Consider the following 27,821-nt stretch of genomic DNA (forward strand, 5'->3'; position numbering starts at 1 on the left):
AAATCTGTCATACGGCTACACAGTCTTTCAATTTTGGACCATGGTCGATGCTTCGACTATCGATTGCGCTCTCATGATTGAGTGGTCTCAACAAACAACAGTCGGTTACAAAAACTGGGAAGTGGAAGTCCTCGACATTGAGTCTCATACGAAATGAGTTCAGAGAGATCTATTTGCAAGCAAAAGTATCAGCTGCAATACTTAAATTCCGCTTAGAAAATGTTAATGTCCACAAGAAATTTCATTTCAGAAGGAAAAGCAACAATAACGTTTCACGCGCATCCTGCAGTTTTGTACATTTCAAATGCAACCAGCATCACAGCTTTTATTATTTCTAAAAACTATTTTTATAAAAATGAGCAGTTCAAAGAGCTCACCTAAGGTACCACTTCGAGAACAGTTGCTTTCGAATAAAAATAGAGAGTTGTACAAGAAATCAGCCCAATGTAACACCATAAGATATTAAGAGAGTATCGATTGCTAAGGAGACTAGTGCCACCAATACAGGCTGGTGCTTGAAGAGAAAAAGTGTTTCCGAGAAAACAAAAACGTTCAGGTATGTTACAATCAGGCATGCTACAAAGTTACTAGAAATCAGGTGTCTTTAAGGAAAAATTGAAAATTATACTTTTTCTATAAAATACAACTGCTAAACAGTGTATTATTTCTCCCCTCTTTTACTTAAAAAAGCACTCATGTAGTTTGGAAAAAAGAAGTATAGTAGGGATTGATAAGTAAATTATTTCTCATTAAAAACAGTGGTGCACTTTGAGCATAGCATCAATTTTTCCATCATAGATATATATATATATATATATGTAAACTTTGGAAATGGTATAATTTTTGGTTTGTGGGTCATGTTCAGTGAAGTTTACATAGACCATTTTCCTACCATGAGGACAATTGCAATTATTTGGAAAGAACACAATCATTTAAGCTGGGGTAAGTTGATAGAGTGCTTGTTTTCACAATTAAAGAAGTATCTGCTTCTTGGCACTGTAGATTATGTCATCAAGGAATTGTTTAGAAAATCACACCTCTTTGTTATGTTTAGTAAATTGTACAGTAGAACCTCGGTTAACCGAGCCTCGCTTAACCGAGACTCCGGGTTAACCGAGGCCGTCCTCGGACGATTTTTTTTTATTTAAAAAAGCAAAAGAAACACGCACAAACTACGTACAGTAATGAGCGTTTGGGTGCTCCTTTTATCGCAATACGCACGCTAGCCTGCAATGCGTTTTAAAAACTACTGTACAGTAAATTGTTGGCCAACTGTTGTTGTTTCCTCGGCCAAATATTTGCGTAGCTTAGCGCTTATCTTTGCCGAATGCATACGGCACTGTCAACCCGACAACCGCTCGCCAGAGCAGCTGCAGGTGTTGTAACCCGACACCGCTCGCCGCTCCGCCGGACCAATGCGAACTGTTTCAATGCCTGCCGAGACGCGACTGAGCCAACTCGCTCTCTCCCCACCACCCCGATTCGACTCCAGTAGCTTATTGCGCATCTAGTGGGCTGTCCTGGTGTACAGCTTCAGCTCGGATTGTGTTCGTGCATCATCGGTCTGCCCGAAGACGCCATTTCGTCTCAGTGGCAGTCCTTTGTTTACTTTTACAAGTCAAGTGTCTATCACTGTTTTTTTATTGTGTGTTTTAAGTGCAGGTTACAGTAGGTGTAAATGAGTGCTAAACCGACAAACGTTGGCGTTGTGTCCTTAGAGACTAACTAAATGCGATTCGTCGGGGGTCTGGACAATGGTGAGTCAATAAGAACAGTCGCTAAAGACTTGGGTGTTGGTGAGGGTTACCGTCGGAGATTGGAGGAGGAAGAGGGCTGAGTTAGAAAAAATGGGTGCTCAGAGCTTAAAATTCCAATTGCAATTCAGAGAGAAAAACTCGTTTAAAAAGTGTGAGTATGAAAAAACTTCCGAGGCTTTATTCTTATGGTTTTCGGAAATGAGAGCAAGGGGGAAGTCCAATAAGTGGGCCTATTTTTGCAGGCAAAAGCGCTAGGATTTCCATAAAATCTTTTGGCGATGGCGATGAACCTTTTACCGCTAGTTCCGGGTGGTTAATGCGATGGAAGAACCGTTTATGGAGTGCGGCAACTTAATATATCTGGGGAAAAACTTTCAGGTAATGAAACTGATGTGACAGTTTTTGAAGAAAAAATAAGAAAATTGATTTTGAGTGAGGGTCTTACATCCGATCAAAATATTCAACTGTGATGAGACAGGCCTTAACTTCAGAATGTTGCCCTCAAAAACTTTAGCCAGTCAGCAGGAAACATCAGCTCCTGGGTATAAGAAATCTAAAGATCGAGTTTACAGTTTTAGGATGTGCCAATGCTGCAGGAAGTTTGAAACTCAAACCAGTTGTAATAGGCAAGTATAAAAAGCCACGTGCTTTTAAAAAATACTAATGTGGACACATTTCCCAGCACATACACAAACCAGAAAAACGCATGGAGTGGACTCGCGGATTTTCAAAACAATGGTTTTTTGAGGAATTCGTTCCAGTCGTTGAAGCTTTCTTGGAGAACAAAAAAACTCCCTCGCAAGGCCCTTCTTATTCTTGACAACGCTTCGTCCCATCCAGATGCTGATGAGCTAGTCAGCGATGGCATTAGAGCCTTATTTTTGCCTCCAAACGTTACTGCCCTCATCCAGCCTCTAGACCAGGGAGTTCTAGAAACTTTTTAAGCGAAACTACAAAAAGAGGCTGCTTAGAAATCTACTGGAGAAGCTAGAGGACGGGCTGGGGTGTCACTGATGCTCTCAAGTTAATCACAATGAAAGATGTTGTCTACTGGGTGTCAGAAGCTTGGGATAACGTTAGGGAGGACACTATAAGAAGGTCATGGCGCAAACTTTTCGGAATTGAAAAGGCAAGCCGCCAAGAGACAGAGCTGCTCCTGAAAACCAGCCAAGAGCATGTCCTCCTGAAAATGAAGAGCTTGTGAATCTTTGTAACCACCTTCCAGTGGCTGAGCCCATCAGTGCAGAGGACATCAGTGAATGGATCAATGGAGATGAGGATCAGGCCCTAACTGATGACGTGATTATACAGATGCTCAACCAACCAGAAGAAGAAGATGATGACAAGTAAGTTTTTGATTTTTTATTTATGCAAAATTTTAACATAAAAACATAATCCCAACATCAATTTTTTAACACAACTACAGTATATTTGTTACACTTTAGTTAAATGTTGCCCATTCATCAATCCAAAACTGAATTTCAATACCAATTCCAAACTGCTGCCTTTTGATTGCGTTACGGTTACGTAAAACAAAAGTTTTTTTTTACAGCGATGAACCTGATGATGGGGCGACTGAGAAAAATATCACATACAAGAAGGTCTAAGAACGATCCGAGGGAGCACTGGCATACATTGAACAACAAGAAACCGCAACAACAAACCGATTTAGTTTGGCTGCGGACGCTGGCGCAAACAGGGCGGCTAGCCTAAGATCCTCTAATCTAAGTCAAAAAACAATAACTGATTTCTTTGGGAAAAAAAGATTAGCTTACTTTGTTTATTTTTTGTACAATGTACAGTAAATTAATTTTCATTTCTTTGATTTAATTTTGTAAACAGGAATACTGTACTGTAACTAAACTTCTGTACATTGTGTAGCCTATATCATACGTAATTCAGTTGTGCAATAAATTGAGTGTTATATTAAAACAGTGTTTAGTATTGTGAGTGTTACCGTTTCCTCTCACGTTTTATTGCGTACTAATAACATTTCTTGTACTAATAAAACTAAACAACAGTTCAGTTAATAACTTTTGTTCATGTTTTAGTATATCTTGAGCTATTTTTAGCCCCGGTAACGATTTTTTAGGTTTACGTTCCGTGTTATCCGAGGTTCGCCGTATCCGAGGTACCCTCGGTCCCAATTACCTCGGTTAACCGAGGTTCTACTGTATAATGTTATTTTTTTTTTAAATGTTAAGATGTATAGATTAAAATTTAGATCCAGAGCATTGCATTATGCCCTCAAAAAAAAGCGTAAAAAAATAAGTTTGTGTGAAGGAAATAGTGTTTTTCCAACTTTAATTCAAAACCATTTTCCATTATACTAGTCTCTAAGGCCAAATGACAAAGAATGTAAGGGTATCAAAGGTTTTAATGTACATGATTATACACCATTGAATTTGCCAGGCAGCATTCTTTAAGACTGACCTAAAAATACCATTAAGTGTAATATGCTATTGATTTTTTACAGAAAAGAATACTCATTTTGACACATTTATTTTCATGTGGCTACATCAACATTAGTTGAACATTCCTGACAACTCCCATGTTGTAGAGCATGATTTCGAGTGCCTATGTGTAGATAAGATAGAAGTAAGTTAAACGTATATTGAAGCATGGTTAGTTAGCTAGTTAAGGTATAAAAAATATAATCTATAAAATAGAGTATATGTACGTATTTTTTAAACATATGCAAGATTATACAAAGATTGTTACCATTATTTTTAAGTGCAGGAACGTAATTGTAAAATGCTTGTACTTTTCAGGGAAACAAGAAACTATGTACTGAATTACTTTTAAAAGAAAAATTAACAGCTGAACAAAGAGAAGTAATGGATGCTGTAAAACAAGGAGTTAACATTTTCTTTACTGGTATGTTACATATGTAAACAGTATATTTATGAAAGAGTTTTTTAACCTATTTAGTCACTTTCTCAAGATATGAAAGTGGTTAATAATATGATCTGTATTTAATTTGGTTTTACTTAATTTTTGTATTCCAATTTGGTATTATTTAGCTCTGTGAGGCTTGTTTCTGTAAACATTCTATTCTTTTCCAAACATTGGCCTATTGTGTTATCACATTTTTACACAACTCCTCCACGACAAAATGCAACAGAAGATTTTGGAAGATTTATTTAAATTTATTGTTTGTGTAGCCGTTTATACAAGATGTAAGCAAACATTGCCACGGGGAGTGTAAGTTCGTGTTATACACAGCATATCTACATATTATCAAATGGAATTTCCTGCCTTTAGTAGATATGTAAACACACCACCAAATACAAGTGACATTTGCTGTCCAAGGTTTTACTACAGTGATGGGCAGATGCCTTACAATGCTCTATCCTACATTACACTCTCTTAAATGTGCTTAACAAAGCATAGAGTTATAGTGAATGTGTTTATAAAGTTATAGTGAATGTGTTATAAAGTTATAGTGAATGTGTTATAAAGTTATAGTGAATTTGTTATAAAGTTATAGTGAATTTGTTATAAAGTTATAGTGAATGTGTTATAAAGTTATATAGTGAATTTGTTATAAAGTTATAGTGAATGTGTTATAGAGCTATAGTGAATGTGTTATAGAGTTATAGTGAATGTGTTATAAAGTTATAGTGAATGTGTTATAGAGTTATAGTGAATGTGTTATAAAGTTATAGTGAATGTGTTATAGAGTTATAGTGAATGTGTTATAGAGTTATAGTAAATGTGATATAAAGTTATAGTGAAGTTGTTATAAAGTTATAGTGAATGTGTTATAAAGTTATAGTGAATGTGTTATAAAGTTATAGTGAATGTGTTATTAAGTTATAGTGAATGTGTTATAGAGTTATAGTGAATAGTCCAGGAGCTGAGAGCCAATTTGCATTGTGTAAGCACTCAATTAATTTTTGTTATCAAATCAATAAAGAAATGTCCTTTTAGAAATAATCAATCATCAGTCGTACAATTTTCGTCAAACATTCATAAAAGAAGTTGGCTCTCCATACAGATACAAAAATATACAAAGAATTGTATTGTGTTAGCAATTTGGAGCTATATTCAATATTCACGTGATAGCAATGTTAGTGCCTTGTCACCGGAAAATTTACATGTCAGTTTCCATAAGGATCTATGCTTGTGAAATGAATTTATATAGTAACCATATATTAGTTTTTACACCTATATCATAATGCTTTTGTGTGAATAGATGTTGTACATTTCAATTGAAATAATTTTATAAAGTAAATATAGACAAACAATTGTGTGCTCAACATTAAAGCTAAGGAAAAAATACTATTTTATAGTTCTAATTTTACACAGAAAACAAAACTCTTCACCCTTGTACTCTACCCAATACAGTACTTGTTTATAGTACTTATAGAAGAAATGGTGTATTGGAAAAAGCATTACACCAAATATTGAATCTTTTCTTTTTAATTTCAGCTTAATATACGAAAACTAACTATTTTGAAATTTACAAGTCTGGGCAAGATATCCCTCTGGATTCAAACTGTAAAAAGAGTTGTCTTAGGGTACATCTTATAAATAAAAATGAATCGCAAAATGTGTTGGTAAGCGCAAGTTCCGAGAACGGCTGTACCAATTCGGTTAATTCTTTTTGTAATATGTCCATTGAAATCCGAGAAAGGTTTTTATGAAGAAAAAGTTAAGAAAATTTACCTAGAATATTTTGGAATTTATAAAAATTTAGTTTTTAAGTTTCATAATTCAAATTAACCTGGCACTAAACAGCTGTTGGCAGTTATAGTTCGACAAACTTTCTAAAACATCTGTTTACATTTAAATAAGTAAACATTGCTTGATCGGTAGTGTAATGCAGATAGTAAATAAAACGTTAATATATAAATTTTACTCCAGATTGCGCCAGTGACAAAGTAAAATCATCTTAAAATACACGCATTTAAATACTGTTATAAAACTAACCTTAATAAACAAAGTTATGAATGTTTTCACATAAGTTACTTTAAACTGGTGGGCTTCCTTGACATTATAATATTAAATTTTAACAATGGCTTATGGAAAAACAGAGAAATGAATACGAACATGCCTCAACCATTCATTTCTTTCCCTGGCTACAGTCCAAAAAACAAGTATAATGCAAAACTGTATTAACGATTATTTTGGAATGTTGCATAACCTTAATAAGGATTTTCCTCTTATACCGAAAGTACATAAGCAGTATGTAGGACTTCCCCCTAGGTCGTAATAGGCTTTTCAGTCCTACTTATATGTGTATTTTCTTCATCAGGATAAGGCAAACTCAACTTATGTCAAAACGATTTTGACCAAAATAGATTTCCGAGACCTAGATAATCAAATGTATATAGTATTTTGATCGAGGCAATATGGCAAGCTAAACTGTGACATAGTAGGTAAGTGAATTTAAACGGTCTTAAGTAGGCGCTTTTTAACCGAAGTAGGCATCTCGGTCCTACGTAAGTATATATATTTTTTCTTCGTCAGAACAACAAGGCAAACTCTACTATGGTACTGATAATATCTTAGACCTGAAATATATGAGAAGGACTGGAAATATATGCTTTTTTGACCGAAGTTAGTTTCCGAGATTTGTGTTTTCTTGATCGGGATGAAAAGGCAGATTCAGCTGTGACGTTATGTATATAATTAATTAGAACCAGTAACAGCTAGTTATCAATAAATTAGCTCTATTTTATTCACCCCCCTGTTTATTATTAATACCTACATTTCAGTTTTGTCTCTATTATCATTTATTATTTCTTCAAAATAGTAAACAAAATATTCTGCTTGCTGTGTATAGGTAGTGCAGGCACTGGGAAGTCATTTCTCCTACGCCATATCATCGCTTCTCTGCCTCCAGACAGAACTGTAGCGACAGCTAGTACAGGGGCGGCAGCCTGTCTCATCTCAGGCACTACACTGCATGCTTTTGCAGGTTTGGATTCAAATTATACAAACATGTGAAAGGAGAACTTTAAAATAATCCTTCTGGCACAGTCAGAAGAAGTACTTAAATTCGTTGACAACTGAAATATTATTAATTTATTTTCATGGAATTTACATGAGTACTCAATATCTCTATAAAAGTTTGAGATGCCAAAAATTTGTTTTAAAACTATTAAGAAATTTTTAAATTTGTTTCAGCATTCCTATCACCAGAAAAAGTTATAAAGAAAAGATGGAAAAATTATTATATTTGTATTTAATCAATGTCTCAAAAACTGTTGGAGCTACAAAATAATTGTTAATTATAAAATGTTTAATAAATCTTAAAAACATTCTGAAACTCTTTTGTGTTTCTCTGTATGCATAAATAAGGTAGATGTAAAAGTTTAAATGGGTCCGATATTGAAATGAAAATGGCATACCAAGCTGGGCCGATGAACTTACTGTTGTCAAGATATTTATAAGATCTATTTTTGTTCCAAATTTTAATTTGTTTGGGCTATTTTTGGGATATTTATTGTTACTACAGGCCATGTTGTATGTATGTATATATATATATACATACACACATACACACGTAAACTTTTGAACAGGGGTGGTTGTGGGTTCGGAGGTTATGCAAAGATTTTCTTTAAGTGCTACCATGAAGGCGATTGCAATAGGCTGATTTGTACACAAAATCTACCTAAAAGTTGCTTTACGACATGAAATTTAACAAATAAGTAAAAACAAAGTTATTTTATATTTCAACATTATAAAGAGTTTCCGAGAGCATAGTATCCTAGATTTGACTTATTTTGTTTACGTTACCAAAATACAAGAATTCAACGATTCAAAAGTGAGAATGAAAACAAAATAAGAAAATGGAGTTTTACTGCTCGGTGTAAGCCAGTTTTGAGATAATTTGTATAGGATCCATCTTTTTATAAACAGTATAAATGTATTTTTCATCCTGCCATATTGTTGCTCCTTAACGATTTAAAGGATATAGCAGGATGAAAAATACATTTACATTGTTATAAAAAGATGTGTGTTATAATCGTATGTGTCTAGTAGCACATATTAAGATTTAATGTGTTTAAGTGTTATCATAACAAATAATTTTGTTGCCATTCTAGGAATGGGATCAGGTGAAGGAACTTTGCAACGGTGCATTGAACTAGCCAGGAGACCTCAGGTCATATCGAATTGGAAGAGATGTAAACATTTGATCATTGACGAAATCTCTATGGTTGATGGGAAATACTTTGAGGTAAGTAAAGTTATTAAAAAAATTCTATGACTTGAGATTTCCAAACCATGGTTATTTTGAATAGAGTAAAATTAATTGACCTAAGTATTAACAAAAGGTTCATAACATTATCTTTTTACTCTTAACCCTACTACTTTTTTAATTAAATTGTATGAAGTACTTATCTTAATTGTTGGTTGGCCTAAAGTTTCACTTAATTTATGATACATTTTAAATCTTTCAATTGACATTATAAACACAATTCTAGAGTATTTACATGTTGCATAAAGCTAATATGTAAATTCACAGTAGCAGTACAGTTTTTAGGGTTATTACTTTCTTCAATGTAAACCAGTATTCTAAATATAATTTTTGATGTATCGTGTGTATTTTTACAAGTACTAAATAAAAAAATGTAAGTCTCAAAAAGATTTTTATTAGGACATCCCTTACAGAAAACTGAAACATCAAATTAGTCTATTTGAAGTTAAGGAACTTATTAATAATTTTAGTAAAACCGTTTTCTATCAATAAATTACAGTTTTGAAAAACAATAAATTGAATTCTTCCTCATTGTCAAGGTTATTGTACACATACCAATGGCCAATGCCAATGGCGAAGTGTAGCGGGTACAACGGTTATTGCAAGATAACCAGATGAAAGCAACGTCGAGCGTGGCTGCTGCTTGGATGGGTGACCATTTGAGCGATCCTGTCCTTGCAAGCAGCCCGCCTGCCCGGCCATTGGTGGTAGTTCCGAAGTCACCTTTTAGCCGTTGGTCCCCAGGTTAAGTGTTAGAGAGGGCTTCTTAGCCCTAACTTCGCCTGTAAAATAAGACATTTACTTTACTTTACTTTACATACGTGTTAGATAATAGTAATAATTAAATAAATTAGCCATTCATTTAGTGATACAGTTTTCTGTTCACTGATGATTTTTGCAGGACCTCAGGTTCATCCACACTCTTATGGCTAGCCTAACCTGCCTCCATACAAAACCTTTCTTAGCTACCCTATTGTTTGAAAATGGTTGATGGGAATTTAAAACTGTGTCTATGACATTGAACTGTGTTATATTTTTAGGAATAGCAATATTGGGGTATATTGTACAGCTTAATTTACACAACAGGTGTTTTTGGCTATCATTTTAAGTTGATTACTTTCATTATCTTTATGTAACTTTCATAATTTGATGTCTCATTGCAGAAGTTGGAGAAAGTAGCTCGAATAGTAAAAGGGGTTGATAAGCCTTTCGAGGAATTCAGCTTATTGTCTGTGGAGATTTCTTGCAGTTACCACCTGTGGTTCCTCGGAATACGCCACAAACCCAGAAGTTTTGCTTTCAATTTCATGTTTGGAGAATTTGTAATTTTCAAGTTCATCAGTTGGTGAAAGTTCACCGTCAGTCGGATAACCACTTTATTAATATCCTCAACAATATCCGCATTGGCAAGTAAGTACTGATTTATTGATTTTCATTTAAATAGCATAAAGTTAGTAAAAAGTTTAAAAAAAAAACAACTGGATCCGGTATATTTACTTTCCATTGCAACTTTTTTTTAGACAAGCAGAAGACAGTAATAGCTGGCAGTATATCATACCTATATTGAAGAAGGCAATAATGCTGTAATTCTTTGACAAGTTTCTATTTATCAGGATTTTTGTTTGAATGTAAAAATTGTAAATTTAAATAGCTATTTCATAAAGACATATTTTATTTCATTTTTATATCTATTATATATATATATATATATATATCTATTATATATATATATCTATTATATATATATATATATATATATATATATATATATAATATATAAAGTGAACTTAGTGTAATGAATCCTTGTAATAAACAAATGTAGTAGATATTTTCTTATTAAAGATTACTAAATTTCTTCCTATTTACAGTAAGAGTAGTTTTATTGATTATAGTAACTATAGACTAGTGTGTGAATTTCCTGCACTTTCAAAATTTATTTGAAAGATAAGCAAGTCTGTTTAAAATGATTATTATGATTTTTAATAACATTCTTTCAGCTAAGGAATACATCAAGCGTTTCAAGTTGTAATAAGAATTTTTTGTTTTGTGTTTTAATTTAATTGTAGTTAAGCAATAGATGAAATATGTATCTTTTTTGTGGTTTGCCTGTTTTAAACTTGTGAAACCTGTAGTTCATCAAGGATATATTATGGGACCACTTTTCATTTTATTATAATCAAATAATTTGGGATTTACTGTTGAATATTGTGATACCCATTGCTACCCTTCCTTTCTGGTCCATAGATATTTTTCAAAATGAGGTTATCTTTTTATAAAACTATTGTTAGTTAAAATAATCACTTTTTTTAACTCAGATAAAGCGAGAGATGGGCGGAGGACTTTTATAAGATTGGGAGATTGGCTAAGAATATTTCTTCCTAAAGTAAAAAGAATAAAAATCAAACTGGATTTTTCTTTAATTTCAGCTTTTCAATTTCTTAATCAAGAATTAAAAAACATTCTAAATATTAAAAAATTACCTTATATTTGTCATTTAAAATACTATTTTAAAGTTATAATGAGTTCTGGTAATAAAATTATGAACTAGAAGTGATAAATCTTTACTAAAATGATTAGAAATAAGTTGAGTACCTAGGCAACTTTCAATATTAAGGATTCAATAATTCTTTATTCATAAAAAATTTACAATTAGCATACAAAGAATAGCATCAGAAAAACTACACCTAAATAACATATTAACAATAACAGAGCTGAAATGTAATTCTTACTTCTAATAGCTTACTTCTAATGTAACTCACAAAACCTCCAATCAAGAGTGATGACCAAACGTCGAATAGGACTACCTATAAATTTTTGACTGCCAACGTTCAGTCTCTCTTAGATAAGCTCCCAGAACTTGATATTATAATCGCCAACAATAACTTTTCTGTTATATGCTTAAGTGCGCACTGGGTGTACCTATGACTCTAAGGACCTAGCCTCTTATATAAGTGGTTTTTACTGTGCTGCCATATTCTGTAGATCTTTAAGATTGCGAGGTGGAGTCGTTATCTATGTACATGAAACATTAAAGTTCTCTGAAATTAATGTAAATGATTTCTGTGAAGAAAATGTTTTTGAAGTTGTTGCTGCTGCAGTCGTGGAATTTAATAATTTTAAAGTAATCTTTGTATCTATATACAGAGTCCCTAATAGCAACAAAGATATATTTTTAAACAACATGGAAAAAAACTTGTGGTTGTTTTTGTGTAATTTCAACCTCCCTATCATTGCCTCTGGGGACATCAATATAGATATTAATAAAGTAAATGAAGAATTTCCAAATGACTTTCTCAACCTTCTAAGATCGCTCGACTGCTGTTGTTTCAACTACAAGCCTACGAGGGGGAAAATCCTGTTATGGACAATGTTGTAAGTGGCCTACCGAGGGATTCTCTCTCTGTCGATGTACTACAGCCTCCTTTGTCAGATCACAGTGCTTTGATAACTATCTTGACATCTCAGTCCAGTATTGAACATAACCTGAGTGGCATTCCCGTAGAAGAGGAAAAAGGTAATAAGATCTTTTAGTATGTCTAACAAAGTTAAATTTTTATTCGTATTTTGGTCAAACGGACTGGAATCATGTTTTAAACAGTAATCCAAATCTCACACTTTTTGAAAACTTTTTAAAACTATTTTCATGAAGGCATGAACTTGTGCTTTCCAAAGAAAATTGTGAAAATTATACATAAAATAAATCTGTGTTCTAATAGTAGGCCCAAATGGTTTTCTGAAGAACTTCTCCGTCTAAAAGAGAAAGTTAGTAGTCTGCATCATATTCATCTGTGGGCAGTAAGGTACAATCTGTTGGTCGAACAAACCAAGTCAAACTATGTTGAAGCTCGGAAAACCTACAAGAAAGCTATTATCCATGCCAGACTAAATTTCAATGCTGAATATATATCCTCTGCATCTAGTAGCTGTAAGGCAGCATGGGAAATTATTTAACAGATATAAAGGTAGCTCAAATGCCTGTAAGATCAGCCACAACCTAACCCCTGATGACTTCAATTACACCTTCATTGCAACAGTGAAAGAAGCATGTAGTCAGGCTCCGCCTTCTTTGGCGGTTTCCGGTCAACTTGTGAGCGGCTACCAGGTTCCACCCCTACGTTTTGTGTGGAAACTAGTTTCAAGTGAGGAAGTATTGAAGTGTGTCCAAAGCATCAAAAGCAGTTCCAGTAAAGACATCTTCGATATCAGTGTTGATCTGGTGAAATTTGTTTTGCCTGTGATACTAGAGCTCCTTACGGCTAGCATCAATCATTGTCTTTCTACAGGCCTGTTTCCTGACTTGCTTAAGTTGTCAAAAGTTGTACCTATTTTTAAAAAGGGTGACCCCTCCCTGGCTGAGAACTATCGACCTATATCTGTGGTGCCCACCTTTTCCAAAATCATTGAAAAAAGCTGTGATATACCAGGTTAGTGAATTTTTTGAATCTAATTCTCTATTTTCTAAAAATCAATTTGGCTTTCGCAAGGGTTTGTCCACTGTGGGCGCAGTCTCAGGAGTAATAGGTGGTTTTGAACATTGCTCTAGCACACTTGCCAGCTTGTGTGATTTGACAAAGGCTTTTGACTGTGCTCCACATGACATCTTCCTTAACAAATTACAACATTATGGCCTAAATGGTGTTGAGCTAAACTTCTTTCGAACTTACCTGTCTGATCACACTCAGAGGGTGTACTTCAACAACACACTCTCTGAGTTAGCTTCAGTTAAGGGTGGTGTACCACAGGGATCGGTCCTTGGCCCATTCTTATTCTTAGTTCTTATAAATGATTTGCCTACCAATGTGGATTGCGGCTCAGTAATTTTTGCAGATGACTCCACGTTTTATTGTATTAATAACGATATAGATACCTTGTTTGTAGAGAGAACTCATGTCCTCCACCAAGCTAACCACTGGTTTTCATCTAATGGTCTGTTACTAAATGATAATAAATCACAAAATATTTTATTTTCTCTTTGTAAAAATCTTACGCTAACGAAGTATAATTTAAATTTAAAGTCCTGTGTAAGACTGTTGGGTTATAACTTTAGATTCTAAGTTGACTTGGCAACCCCATGTTCAGAGTGTCTGTTGTAGGCTGTCAAGAGTAATTTTTTTGCTGCGCCACCTAAAGAAAACTTGTTCCCAAAGATTATCTTAAATCTGCATATTATGCATTTTTTTCATAGCACCATATCGTATGGAATCACCATATGGGGTAACAGTCATGATATTAATAAAGTATTACTGTTACAGAAAAAGGCTGTTAGAATTTTAGCAGGAGTCTCCTCCTTAACTACATGTAAACCTATATTTTTGCAGAGGAAGATATTCTAACTGTTATCAACCTTTATATTTATTCATGTCTGATTAAATTAAAACAGAATCTTGGTGACTTTTCTCTTAGAAATGACATTCATCACTATCCTACTAGAGGCAGCTTATATTTAGATCAGCCCTACTGCAGATTAAGTAAAACACAATATAATATGTATTCTTTTATTGGTATCCGTTTGTTTAATAAACTACCTCTTACCAGTCATAACATTAGTCTTAGTAAAATTCAAATCAGTGATGTATAGATGGCTGTTAACTAGACCTTTTTATAGTATAGATGAATACCTGACACTGTCTGTGATAGATGTTTCTTTTGAATTTTTAAACCTATCTGTATTGTAGCCCACATAAATTTTTTAAATGTTACTGTTTTAAATTGTCTGTTATTGTACTATTTTATTTATTTATTATTGAATGTTTACCATTTTATTACAATGTTATTAATTTATTTTCTCTAAAATCTATTAATACATGGATTTATTGTTGTTTGTCCATGCTTAGTTATACATAGGATACTGTTATTTCATCTGGCCAGTCAGGTTTTCACTGGAATTAACATTTAATGTAATGTATCTAGATTTAATATTTTATTGAAGCTCTGGTGACGATGTCAATGCATTTTAATAATGTTATTATGACTAATAGATTCTTGATTCTTGAATAGTTTAAGGATGTAAAAACTCAATTTTAAATAACATTAACTAAATGTTTCAGCGTAACGAAGGAGGTCACAGACTCCCTGATGAGCACAGCATCCCGACCCTTGTCCTCGCAGGACATTGTTGCCACCAAACTGTGCAGTCACAACCAAGAGGCCTCCAGAATAAACACCTTCGAGTTGGACAAATTAGAAGGTTCATATCCTTTAATTTTTAATACTCTTTTGTAACTTATGGTTTGTCTATTTAGGTATTTTATTTACATTGCATTCTTAAGTAATAAGAACTGACAGGACATGTCTCAGAAAACACCTCATGAAGGTGGGCCTTAGCCAGACTGAAAGAATGCAGACTCTGCGGAGAAGAGGAGGAATCAGTGGAGCATATATGTTTAAACTGTCCTGCCAAATCTAAAATTCAGAAAAGATTCCTAGGGGCATATCTCCTCAGCCCCCAAGGACATCAGAGAACAGGAGCCCTCAAATCTGATCGGCTTCTATAAAAGTTGCAGATTCTGAGGCTACAAATATAAGTAAGGAAGGAGGCGCAAAGGACCTTTTAGGACTAAGTGCGGGGGACAATCGTCTCTTTCCCTCAGGAAAAAAGTAATAAAAAAGGAGTAAAATATAATTAGTATTCAAGTTTGAGTTTTAATCAAATTTTTAATCAGGTATAGTTTATTTTTCTAATAACTCATTAATTTGTTACCAAAGTTTGATTAATTTTTTATGATTATATTAATATTATTCAGTACTTCTCATCCAGAGTAGGCAATTGAGTTGTGTAATGTACAGGAGCTGAGAGACGCTTCGTGGCGAGGACAGTAACACTGCGGCCAGCAAGATGTTGGATGATCAGACACCAGTAGACAGCATCTTAGTTCTCAAAAACAGGAGCACAGGTCATGCTGCTCAAGAACATCAACATCGCCAAGGGACTGGTCAACGGAGCTCGAGGCGTTATTACTACATTTTCAAAAGATGGTTTGTAAAGTTTGTCACGAAAAAGAACATAGATTACTATTTTTTTTTTTTTTTAAGTAAGTACTGTTTTAAAATGTTGTTGCGGTACTGCTTCAGCCAGTGTCCTAATTTTGGTGAGTATAAATAATGACAAGCCACAGATGCCATTACAGCAAAAATCAATTTTTTTTCTTACACCTGTTAATGCATATTAATTAAAATGCCTCCATCAATCTAGAAAACCGTCAATTACGAAAAATGCTGTTATTTCTTGTTTTCTTACTGCGAAATGTGTGAAAGCAGGTGAAATTCACTGTCAGAACTGTGAAGTGCACAGAAAAAAAATTATGAGTTATGGAATGGTACGTAAATGGGTGACAGCTTTAAAAAGTGACTGAAAGAATGTTGATGATAAGAAACAGAGTGGACGATTCTCAGTAAATCACTGACGATTTGGTGCAAAAAGTGAATGAAAAAGTGAAATTGAAAAGGAGTTTCTTAAAATTTAAAAAAGAGCTCTCTGCTATTTTTTTAACTCATCAAAGAGGGTATAGTTTTGCTGCATGACATTGCCTGTCCACATGCGGCAGAACGAACTCTAGATCTCTAGAGATTGTTCAATATGATAAAAGCCATATTAATTGGTGGCAGTCATGTAGAAAGTATGGGCTTTCGTATAAAAATAAAATTGTTGCTAAAAATGCACTGGTTTTTTTGTATATACCAAAACTGTACAAATTAAAACAAATTGCCCTTGTACATTGCATAACAAGCTCTAAATTAATATAAATTGTACCAAATGTATATTCTTGTATGTAAATGGTATATGTGCTCTAGACTTCCAAACTACAAAATTACTGTTAGTCCTTTTCTTCACACTTCAAAACTGACAGTGGAATTAAGATATTAAAAGGAGTTAAAAAAAAATAATATCTATAACATTGGAGTGCTATTTGTTACTACATTTGTTTATTTCAGGTTTCCCAGTGGTACGTTTCATCTCTGGTGTAGATTTAACAGTTCGCAGAGAAAACCCTGGATTGCCAAGTCCGCAAGTGGCAGTCTATTCAATAGAAAACAGTTACCTTTAAAGCTTGCTTGGGCATTTTCTATACATAAATCTCAGGTATGTATGTGTATAATCTGTAAAAAATATTCTCAATACATTTTTATAAAAAAAACTTAACAAGTACGTGGCCTACTCCAAAGCAGTGACCAAATATTTTCAAACCCTCTTTGGCACTTATAAGAATTGTAACTACCAGTGAAGACAGTTAACATTTTGCCACACATTTACTACCAATAAACATGCACTCATGAAAACTGTTTTTGATTTTTTTTACATTTTTAAAGTTTTATTTGATGCTTAAATATCAAACTGCTTTCAACCTCTCTTAATGAGTTGTGGGAGAAATCTAACAGAGTCAAGTTTGAATTTTGTTATGCGTTAAAAGACCTTTCACTCAAATGTCAGTTGCCATAATTTGTTTATATAAAAAATCAATAGAAGAGTCATTTAACCTACTGGCCCCTAAATATTTCTGGACCTAGCTTCCTTGCATGGATCTCGTCAAACTTACCACAATGCAAAGGTTTGTTTTAAAATTGAAAATGCATTTTTTCAGATTTAAAACTTTTTAAATATTATCAAAAAACTGCTAACCATGCAGTTTTAAAAATTGTTACTAGATAAAATATGAAAAATGTTAAATGTTACATTTCACTTTACTTCTCCAAGGTCACTGAATTAAAACTACAAACTTTAAAAAATGATATTGTTAATTTTCTTCAAATGGTTTTTGAAACAATATGTAAAAGTTTCAAAATATGTACTGTATGGAAAAAATTATATATAAAAAATCTAAACTAATGCGCTATGCAGTAAATGTTTGTATGTGGGAGAGTTACTGCTGTTTGAACAATTCTATTATGTTGCCACAGCTGTTATTCAATATAACTAGCTCCTTCCAACGTTCAGCATCTATTAAGAACAAATTTTGTTTATTCAGACATTGTTTTATAAATAACAGTGTAAGTGATACTTCCGACACGTCTCATCAACAGTTAAACACTTGTTTGAACAAACTTTCCCTTCTACTTTTCATACTAATGGCAGACTGGCACTTGATCTCTCTCATCATCTTAAGCATTTGTTCGCCTTAAATTGACAAAAACCAATTCACCACAATCTGCTGATTCATTGAGTTTAAACAGTAATCAGGCAACAACCAATGAATGACATTCATGGAGGATGACACAGTTCAATCTATACTTTTGTTACGATCCTGTATTAGTTATTTCAGTATACACGCACATTTGTTACAAGTCACTGAGCCCGCAGTTTGGCCATGACAGAGCTCAGACGAGGCATCCTTTTCTCTATTCTTTCTCCTTCTCTTGGCATTGGATCTGATTCTAAGGCTGTCCCCGTCCTGGGTATGACGTTTTAAACTGCCTCTTCCCACCTAACCATTTCCTAATTCCTACCAAATCCCCCTCCAGGGTCTTTTAAGTACCCGTCCTCTGACCGTTCCAGTGCATGGCTCGCTGGGAGTGCTTAAGCCGGCACTAGATGCCCTATCTGGTGTCGGTGAGAGCTGATGTGAGCTTGTCTCTGCCGAGGCGTAAGTCATGTACTGGTTCAGAAGCCAGCCACTTCGGTCCTTGGTCAGGAAGTGTTCAGTAGGCAGGGGGTGTCGGAGCCCCTGTTGCCACGTGCGAGTCCAAGTTGTGCGCGTATTCCCGACTTGGTAATCGATGGAAACCGGGCCTCGGGGAACTGAGGTAGGGTTGTCCCCCAAGCTACGGTCTGTGGGACACCCGAGGGCATGCCCGCTCCCGGTGAATCGGCCCGCACTACTGAACACGATGCGCTGGTGACCTTATCTATGGATATTACAATTACACCACCCTTAGGGCAAGAATTTGGAGAAAGAGATCCTAATGATCCAGAGAAAAAGCGACAGTTGTCAGATTCTGAAAATGAATCATATATAAAACAAAGGAAAGTGGAAGAAAAAGTAAGAGCTGAAAAATATGAACGTTCCAACTCCACTATATCTAATCGTTAGTCACAAGGATGAGGGCAAAACTCTAACGAAGGTTAGTCCTTTCCTTATTAACAAAGCTTTTGTTTCCTCAGGCGGTCAACCTAAAGCTGTGAGCAAATTAAGGAATGGAACTATCTTGGTGGAGGCTGCGAACCACATCCAAGCCAAAAAATTCCTTCAGATGACGAGTTTTTTCGATCAGGTGGAAGTCGTCGTTCAACCGCACTCCTCACTGAAACACCTCCAAGGGGATCGTCTTCTGCCGTGACCTGATGGAGTGTAGTGAGGAAGAAATCAAGGACGAGCTACAATGCGAAATGGTAACCGATGTGGTCAGGATGCTTCGGACGGAGAATGGGAGAAAGGTCCCTACTCCTGGTCTAATCCTGACCTTTGCATTTCCCCAACCGCCAAAAACTATTAAGGCTGGATATTTATCCCTGACTGTACGGCCTTACTTCAAAAAATCCGCAACGGTGTTTCCGTTGCCAGAGATTCGGGCACTCTACTAAGACGTGCTCGGGCCCTGAGACATGTTCCCGTTGCGGCGATGAAGGCCACCAAGAAGACGGATGCAAGAACGACGTCAGATGCGTGAACTGCAAGGGTAAACACGCGGCGACCTCTAAGGAATGCAGAGTTTACTTAGAGGAAAAGGAAGTTTTGAAGATTGTTACTCTAGACAAACTTTCCTTCAATGAAGCCCGCAAAGAGTATAGGAGAAGAATCGCTCCAACCCCTAAAAAGGGAGTCTCGTACTCCGAAGCTGCTTCAGCCCCAGTCCAATCCACACAGTTGCCCGTCATGTACCGCCTTGGAGGTTATGGTACTCAACTTAACAGAGCAGGTTGCTGCTTTGGTTAAGCAGCTTGCAAGCCGGTACCGGACAACATCCGTTGGCATCCAGTAATCCTTCCCAAGCAGTCCACACGCCCCATATTAAGTCCAACACACAAACTCAAGCTCGCCCAACCAACAGCTACTTCTACTTTCAGAGACAAGGTTCAACAAAATAAGAAAACCCGCCTTGTCTTTGGAAGAGAGGAAAAAACTCGCCGACAAATTAAAAAATAACATACAAACAAAATCAGAAACTAGATCTAAATTCCTAGTAAAAAAGACTAATCCATCCTCGTCCAGATCCTCACAATTATCGCTTGATGATGATATGGTTGAGGACCCTTTGGAGATGCAGACGGAGTTCCAAACTGTTCATGGTAACTTCCGTCCTGTGTCTAAGCAAAGAAAAAAAAATTACGATGAATTAGCACAAAATAAAATATATAATATTAATATATGCTGTTACAATGGAATATTAATGGTTTGAGAAGCCACTTTGAAGACTTAAAATTACTTATAAATACATACAAGAAAACCTAAAATTTATTTGCCTACAAGAGACAAAATTGTCTCCTCATACTCGATTCAAACAAAATGGTTATGACATCTTTCGCTTAGATCATCACCAACAAATTGCCTGTGGAGGTGTGGCTATTCTAGCAGATTCTTCTGTTAATGCTAGAGCCTTGAACATCGTCACAAACCTCCAGGCAGTAGCAGTTTCAATCGACGTTCCTTTTAAATTAACCATCTGCTCCATATATATTCCACCTTCCCCTTTTGATTTATCTCTTGATGATCTACGTGACCTGTACAGCCAAACTCCCTTCTCCTTTCTTGATGGTTGGTGATTTCGATGCACACCATCGCTCTTGGGGTTCCAGCCATTCTGATCGGTAGGGGTAACATGGTTTGCGGGATTGTGGGATGAAGTGACAGCGGTCGTTCTCAATGACGAGTCGGCCACTTACATGTGCCCTAGGACTGGCATATGGTCGGCAATCGACCTGTCAATCTGCAGTCCGGTCGTGGCAACTCGAGTGCATTGGTCCGTACTTCCCGACCTGTCAGGGAGTGACCATGCGCCCATTGCCGTGGCTTTTCAATCCTTTCCGTCTTCGACAGGCAGGTGTCCCAGGTGGAAAATTAAGAGGGCTGACTGGAACGAGTACAAAAAGAACATGGTTTCTCAAACTAGTAATATCGAACTAAACGACATAAATACAGCCACTGAATTATTTTACATGTAATATTATAACATCCGCAGAGCGGAGCATTCCAAAAATCCTCAGGTTCACCAAACAAACGCCAGGTTTCTTGGTGGTCTGAAGAATGTTCGGCGGCTCTAAAGGAACGTCGAAAATGTTTAAGACAGTTCAACAGATCACCGAATGAAGAAAAATTTAAGTAGGTACAGAAGAGCACGGGCAAAAGCAAGACAGGTTTTTAGACAGAGACGGCGGCAGTCCTGGTTGGACTACACAGATCTAATAAAACGAACAACTCCTGCATCTGATGTTTGGAGGAAGCTTCGATCTGTTTGCTGCAAGACCCCCCCACCTTCTCTTATTGCTCTGAAAAATGGTACCGATGTGGTAACTGATCCCTTGACAGTTTCCAATTTACTCGGCTCACATTTTGCGGAAATTTCAAAACGTCATCTTACAATAGGGAGTTTTCAAAATTTCAAAACAAATACAGAAAGACATCCTCTAAAATTTAAATATCAATAACAACTCTCCTTTAAAACCTTCCCTTTACCATTGATGAAACTTGATTCATCACTAAAGGCGACATCAAATTCTGCTCCAGGTCCCGATAACATACATTATGCTATGTTGCGGAACCTGACGGAGGATGGAAAACAAGATCTTCTGAAATTATATAATAGAATATATTTAGAAAACACATTCCCTAATTCTTGGCGTCGCTCACACATTATCGCTCTCCAAAAACCCGGCCAAGATAGAACTTCTCCAGGAGCCTATAGACCAATTTCGCTTACTAGCAGTCTCTGCAAAGTATTCGAAAGGATGGTCAACAGACGTTCTTGTTTGGTTTCTGGAGAAAAATAATCTTCTTTCACCCTCCCAGTGCGGATTCCGACAAGGCCGGTCCTACTAGTGACCATCTACTTGCCTTTGGAATCGGCAATCCTGAATTCCTTTATTGAAAGAAAACAGTTGATCGCGGTATTCTTCGACATTTCCAAGGCTTATGACAAAGCTTGGAGAAGGGGGATATTAAATGCTTTAATATCTTGGAGGGGTGTAGGGGGGCCACATGGTTTCTTTCATACAGGGCTTCTTGTCGGAAAGAACCATACAGGTCAAACTTGGGAACACCATTTCCGATTCCTTCACGCTGGAAAATGGTTATTCCACAAGGTAGCGTTCTAAGTTGTACTCTGTTTGCCATTGCAATCAATAACATATCGTCCTGCGTTACCCCTCCTGTGCGCTGTTCTTTGTTTGTAGATGATTTCTCTATTTACATCTCTACAAAGAAGCTAGCGGTGGGGGAGAGAGCTTTACAGCTTACCATCAACAGGGCTTGAGCAGTGGTGCGGAGTTACAGGTTTTTCTTTTTCGCCACCTAAAACAAAAGCCATCGTTTTCTCCAGAATGCGTACCGTTGAGCAGCCAACGCTCTCTTTGCTGGGTCAGAGAATTACTACTTGTGACAATATCAAATTCCTGGGTCTCACATTTGATACCCGGCTAACTTGGGTGCCTCACCTGAAAGACCTAAAAGATCGATGCGTGAAGCGCTTGAACATACTGAGAGCTTTAAGCGGAACAAAAATGGGGGGCTGACAGGACATGCATGCTCAGGTTCTACAAAGCCACCATCCGTTCCTGTAATAGATTATGGATGTCAAGCATATGGGTCCGCAAGACCCAGTGCTCTCAAAATGCTTGACCCAGTCCATAATTCTGCTTTAAGACTGGCCACTGGAGCTTTTCGATCTTCTCCTATTAATAGTCTTCTCGCAGAAACGGGAGAACCCCCTCTTTCGCATAGACGACAACAACTGTCCCTAAAACTATGTTCACGCTCTTTCAGGGAAGCCAGAAAACCCTGCGTTTGAACCGGTCCTGCGAAATCCACTCTATAATTCTTTCCTAGCGAGACCAAATCTTCCTTCACCCTTAGGCGTTAGGGCCAAATCCTACGCTTATGAAATAGGCCTAAATGATTACCAGTTTAAATTCGTTCATCAATGTGATATCCCACCCTGGAGCGTCTCAATGCCAAAAATTATTTTAAATCTCTCTAAGTTTAAAAAAGTTTCCACTCCAGAAACAGTCTACCAACAAGAATTCCGTCAAATACTAGGCAGCCTCGCACCTTGCGATGTTGTCTATACTGACGGGTCAAAAGGAACGTTGTAGAACTGGATGTGCTTTCGTCACTGGGGTTAGACGATACGGGTTTCGTCTCCCCAACGACTCTTCCATTTTCACGGCCGAATTAACAGCCATCCAAAAGGCCCTAAATATAAACTTTTCCTATGACTAAAAAAATTGGTTTATCTGCAGCGACTCCCTTAGTGGTATACAAGCCATCAGCGACATGTTTTCAAAACACATCATCATCCGCGAAATATGGCACTCTTTGTCGTCCCTTCAGTCCAAAGGTGTTGCTGTCTTTCTTGTCTGGGTACCTGGCCACATTGGAATATCCGGAAACGAGCTGGCAGATAGAGGAGCCAAAGAAGCATTGGAACTCCAGCCTTACACCGCCACGGATAATTTCCTCCGACATTATTCCGGTAGTGAAGGGCAAACTGAAAGCCAAATGGAATACCGAGTGGCAGGCAGTCGTTAACAACAAGTTACGTCGTATTAAAGACTGCGTTGGACTCTGGGAGGACAGCGAACCGCCCGAGTCGTCGTGAGGAGGTTGTGTTGTGTCGCCTGCGGCTAGGCCATACGCTTCTCACACATGGCTTCCTCATGAGTAGAGATGATCCTCCGGTCTACGACACATGTGACACTGTTATTACAGTTGAACATATGCTTGTTGACTGCCCTCGCTACTCGGTACATAGGCGCAACTCGAATCTGCCAGCTTCGTTGAACGATATTCTCTGCGACGACGAGACGGCAACTCAAAACACTTTTATGTTTTCTGAAAGCAACGTCGCTGATGAACAAAATATAGTATTGTGTTAAGTTTATCTATTCCGATTATCGGTTGTTGTTAATATTTATTAATTTATTATTTAATTTTTATTTATTATTATTATGACAGCTGCCAAATTAGCCCCTTTACAGCTACCTTGGTGGCAGTAAAATTTGTTAAGTTTTTACAGTTTATTTAATTAATGTTATGTACCTTGTACTTATTTTGTTCTATTTATATTTTTAGCCCCTATATGGGTTAAGACCTCTTTACAGTCTTTCCCTTGTTACATGTATTGTTATCTAGTTCTAAGGTTATTTTAAATTATTTACTCAACTACTTGCTTTCATTCCTATTTATATTTTTTCTTATAGAATGTAATCTATGTTTGCCTAATTGACACCACCAAATACGAGTAGGTGCCAATTTTCTCTTGAGGGCGATGATAACCGCTGCGTTTTTCGCCCCTTATATAAAAAAAAAAAAAAAAAAAAAAAAAAAAAATCTAAGGCTGTCCTTCAAGAATGTTGTATATTATCTTTCCAATAATTCCTCTACCGCTGTGATTGATATAAACTATGAAATTAATTTCTATTTGTTTATTTTTTGCAGGGTCTTACTTTGGATTGTGTTGAAATTTCTCTGTCGAAAGTATTTGAGGGGGCTGGTCAAGCGTACGTTGCACTATCTCGGGCAAAAAGTCTGGAGTCACTTCGCATTGTCGATTTTGATCCGAAACAAGTTTGGGCGGACGCAGAAGTGCTCAAGTTCTACAGAAGAGAAGTGCAACGGTCATCCGCCCAACACGTATATTGCATTAGGAGCAGCTAAGTCTAGATAACGTTTAGTCATAATATTCACAATGGTGAGTAACATTTACTGTAGAATCTACTAATCTGATCTGCTAGGAAGTAAAATCTTGGATTACTGCATGTTTTGGTCAGTTGATTTAATTCTAAATGTTGTATCAAAACATTTGAAGTTATATCTTCTCAGACAATAAAACATTTTGTGTTTGCTATTGTATGAAGTCATGTTAGTCAAACTGTTTATCAAAGTTTTAAAAACAGTATTTCAAATAGAAAAAAATTGTGTAATTTTATTACTTTTTGTTTGTTATTAAATTTGGGCCAAACTCAAACTAAAATTATAAATTTTTTATTAAATTCTTAATAGTTTTGTGATTTAAGTTTGTCAGTGAATGTATTTGGTTAACGGAATTTATGGACTTAGCAGATTTTGAGATTAGTTTGGTTTGAATAGCCGAAAACATCTCTAGAGTTGTGAAGATTAAATGTATCTGGTAGATGTAATAGGCTAAATCAATATGTAAACATCTAATGTTTTAGATCTATTTTTTTATTTTTAGTTTTGTATTGTGTTACAATTTTTCACAGTATTTATATAATATATTTTTTTTATTTTTAAGATTGTGTAACTGCTCTGTATTTAAAATATTTAATTTATTTGTTTAGAAACCGTTATAAGTTCATGTAACAGTTTTTTTTTGCCCTATCAGTGTTTATTTGTGAATTCTCATAGGAATGCTATAAACCTCTTAGTAGCAATTTTCAAAGATTACAGTGTGTGCTGAACTCTGGATTTTTTTTTATATTTTTCACAGGTTAATATCTTTAACTTAGCACACAAAACTGACCATCAGACATATAAATAATAATTCAGATGTTTGCTGTGATAAAACTTCCCAGCATTATGTACCTGATATTCACCAAAATTCAATCTCACAATTTTGTTCAGTTGGTGCTATTTTGGTTCATTATGCTATAAAATCATTATTAGGGATAAAACGTTCTTATACGTAAGTAGTCAACAGAACTTGTCTGGACAGTAGACAGTTAGTAGTCAATTTTTTACTTTTATGAATTGATTGTTATATATATTTGTGTTTGCTTAAACTTATCTATAAGTTTTTTGACATTTGAAGGAGATCAAATTACAATCCTTGAAACATAGTGCACTACTTTTGTAACATATAATGATGACAAATGTCTGAAATCCTGTTATCCTTTCTGTAACATTTGGGTTTTTACATTCAAATTATAGTTTTCACAATAACAGTTTTACCAACAGTGACTATTATTTTTTTTTTTTTAATGAGAGAGGCCAGCCCACTTTTAAGCTTTAGTCTGTCCCTTATTCCTCATGGGCCACTGGCCTGTGCAAGGATCTCATCAAACAGAATAAGGAGGAGAGTCTAATATTACAAAGTCGATGGTACTGATAAACAGTGCAAGTATCACGGACAGGATTAAAAATGGTGATTTTGCCATTTGTTAAAATACAAAAGAAATTATTAATTGGATATATAATTTCACATATTTTTTATAAGCGAAATTACAACATAATTTTTATAAATGATATTGTGAGTCAAAGAAACTAGGACATCAGACCTTTGTTGACAGCTGTTACAAGTCTACACAACAGCCTGTCATTGTATACCAACTATTACAAATTGTTTATTTTATCTCACTCTCCGTCTGTCACTGTATTATAACGTGGCATCTGTGAAGTGTAAAATTATATTAATCAATATGAGGTGCGGACAATAAAGTAATGAAACTGAATTTCTTTGCAAGATGTAGCATTGCGTTTGCCACAATATATTTGACCTTGATCTATAAGCTGCTTCTAGTCGAAGCGGCACATAGATGCAACTAACTACTCAATCGTGAGTTGTGCTGTAATAAGTTAAACATGTGTTTGTGTCTCTCGTTACGGGAAATGGAACAGCATAATAATACACAACGGTTTGCCATTTCTTTTTGCGTTAAATTGGGTGAAAAACGCAACAACTTACAGTATGCTTCAGAAGGCTTTTGGAGAATAGGTTATGTCAAGAGCTGAAGTTTTTCATTGACATAAGATGTTTCAGTGAAGGCAGAACGAATGGTGAAGATGAATACCGCAGTGGACGACCATCAACCTCACGGACGGATATGAACTTGGCCAGGGTGCGTGAAGTCGTACGATATGATCAAAGATTATCCGTGGAAATGATTGCAGAAGAACTAAACATCAATCGAGAAACTGTGTGTCTAATATTAACTGAAGATCTTGATATGAGAATAAAACTCGCATGTCAAAGTCAAAAGTGAAATGCACGCTTGTGTGCTTCTTTGATTCCAAGGAAATTTTTCATAATGTGGGTGCCTCCTGAACAAACAATTAACCAATATTACTACAAAGCAATTTTAGAAAGACTTTGTAAAAGAGTTCTTCGTGTCAGTGCCAACATTGTTGATAATTGGATTCTGCATCACGACAATGCGCCATCTCATATTGTTCTGTCATTACATCAATTTTTAACCTCAAATTTCAGTACTACCATAGCCATCATATTCACCAGATATCGCTCCGTGCAACTTTCTTTTTCCAAGAGTCAAAACAGCGGTCAAGGCATACCATTTTCAAACCACACAAGATGTTCAAAAAGTTGCGATGAGGGTTCTGGAGGATATTACCGAAGATGAGTTCCATCAATGGCAGAAGTGCTGGAAAAAATTTGTGTAATCATAAGAGAACTACATTAAATTTGACTAAAACTGTAAGCAACATTTTTCACATCAGTCTCATTACTTTATTGTTGCACCTCGTATATATTTACATTTTACATTGCGGTGTCAATCATCTATTGCAAAACCTGAAAATATACAGGTAATATAAATTGTGTTTTGGTGTACAAAATCAATTGCTCTAACGTAATATTTCTATTTGTAAAAATAGGATTCTCTTGTTAAGTAATATAGATTTAACACTTTTTATGAGCCTATTCTGTCCAACCTAGCGGTACATTGAAATATCTGAGTTATTATACAATTTATGTAATGAAGTAGCATTCCTTCATTCAAAATATAGCACAAT

The 27,821-nt window shown here is 35.8% G+C and overlaps 1 pseudogene; it reads left to right on the forward strand.

Annotated features, from left to right (window-relative positions):
- Positions 1-24,770, forward strand: LOC124372491 (annotated as a pseudogene).
- The last annotated feature ends 3,051 nt before the right edge of the window (positions 24,771-27,821 follow it).

The sequence above is a fragment of the Homalodisca vitripennis genome, unplaced genomic scaffold, assembly GCF_021130785.1.
Source record: "Homalodisca vitripennis isolate AUS2020 unplaced genomic scaffold, UT_GWSS_2.1 ScUCBcl_3363;HRSCAF=8856, whole genome shotgun sequence".
NCBI classification, from domain to species: Eukaryota; Metazoa; Arthropoda; class Insecta; order Hemiptera; family Cicadellidae; genus Homalodisca; species Homalodisca vitripennis.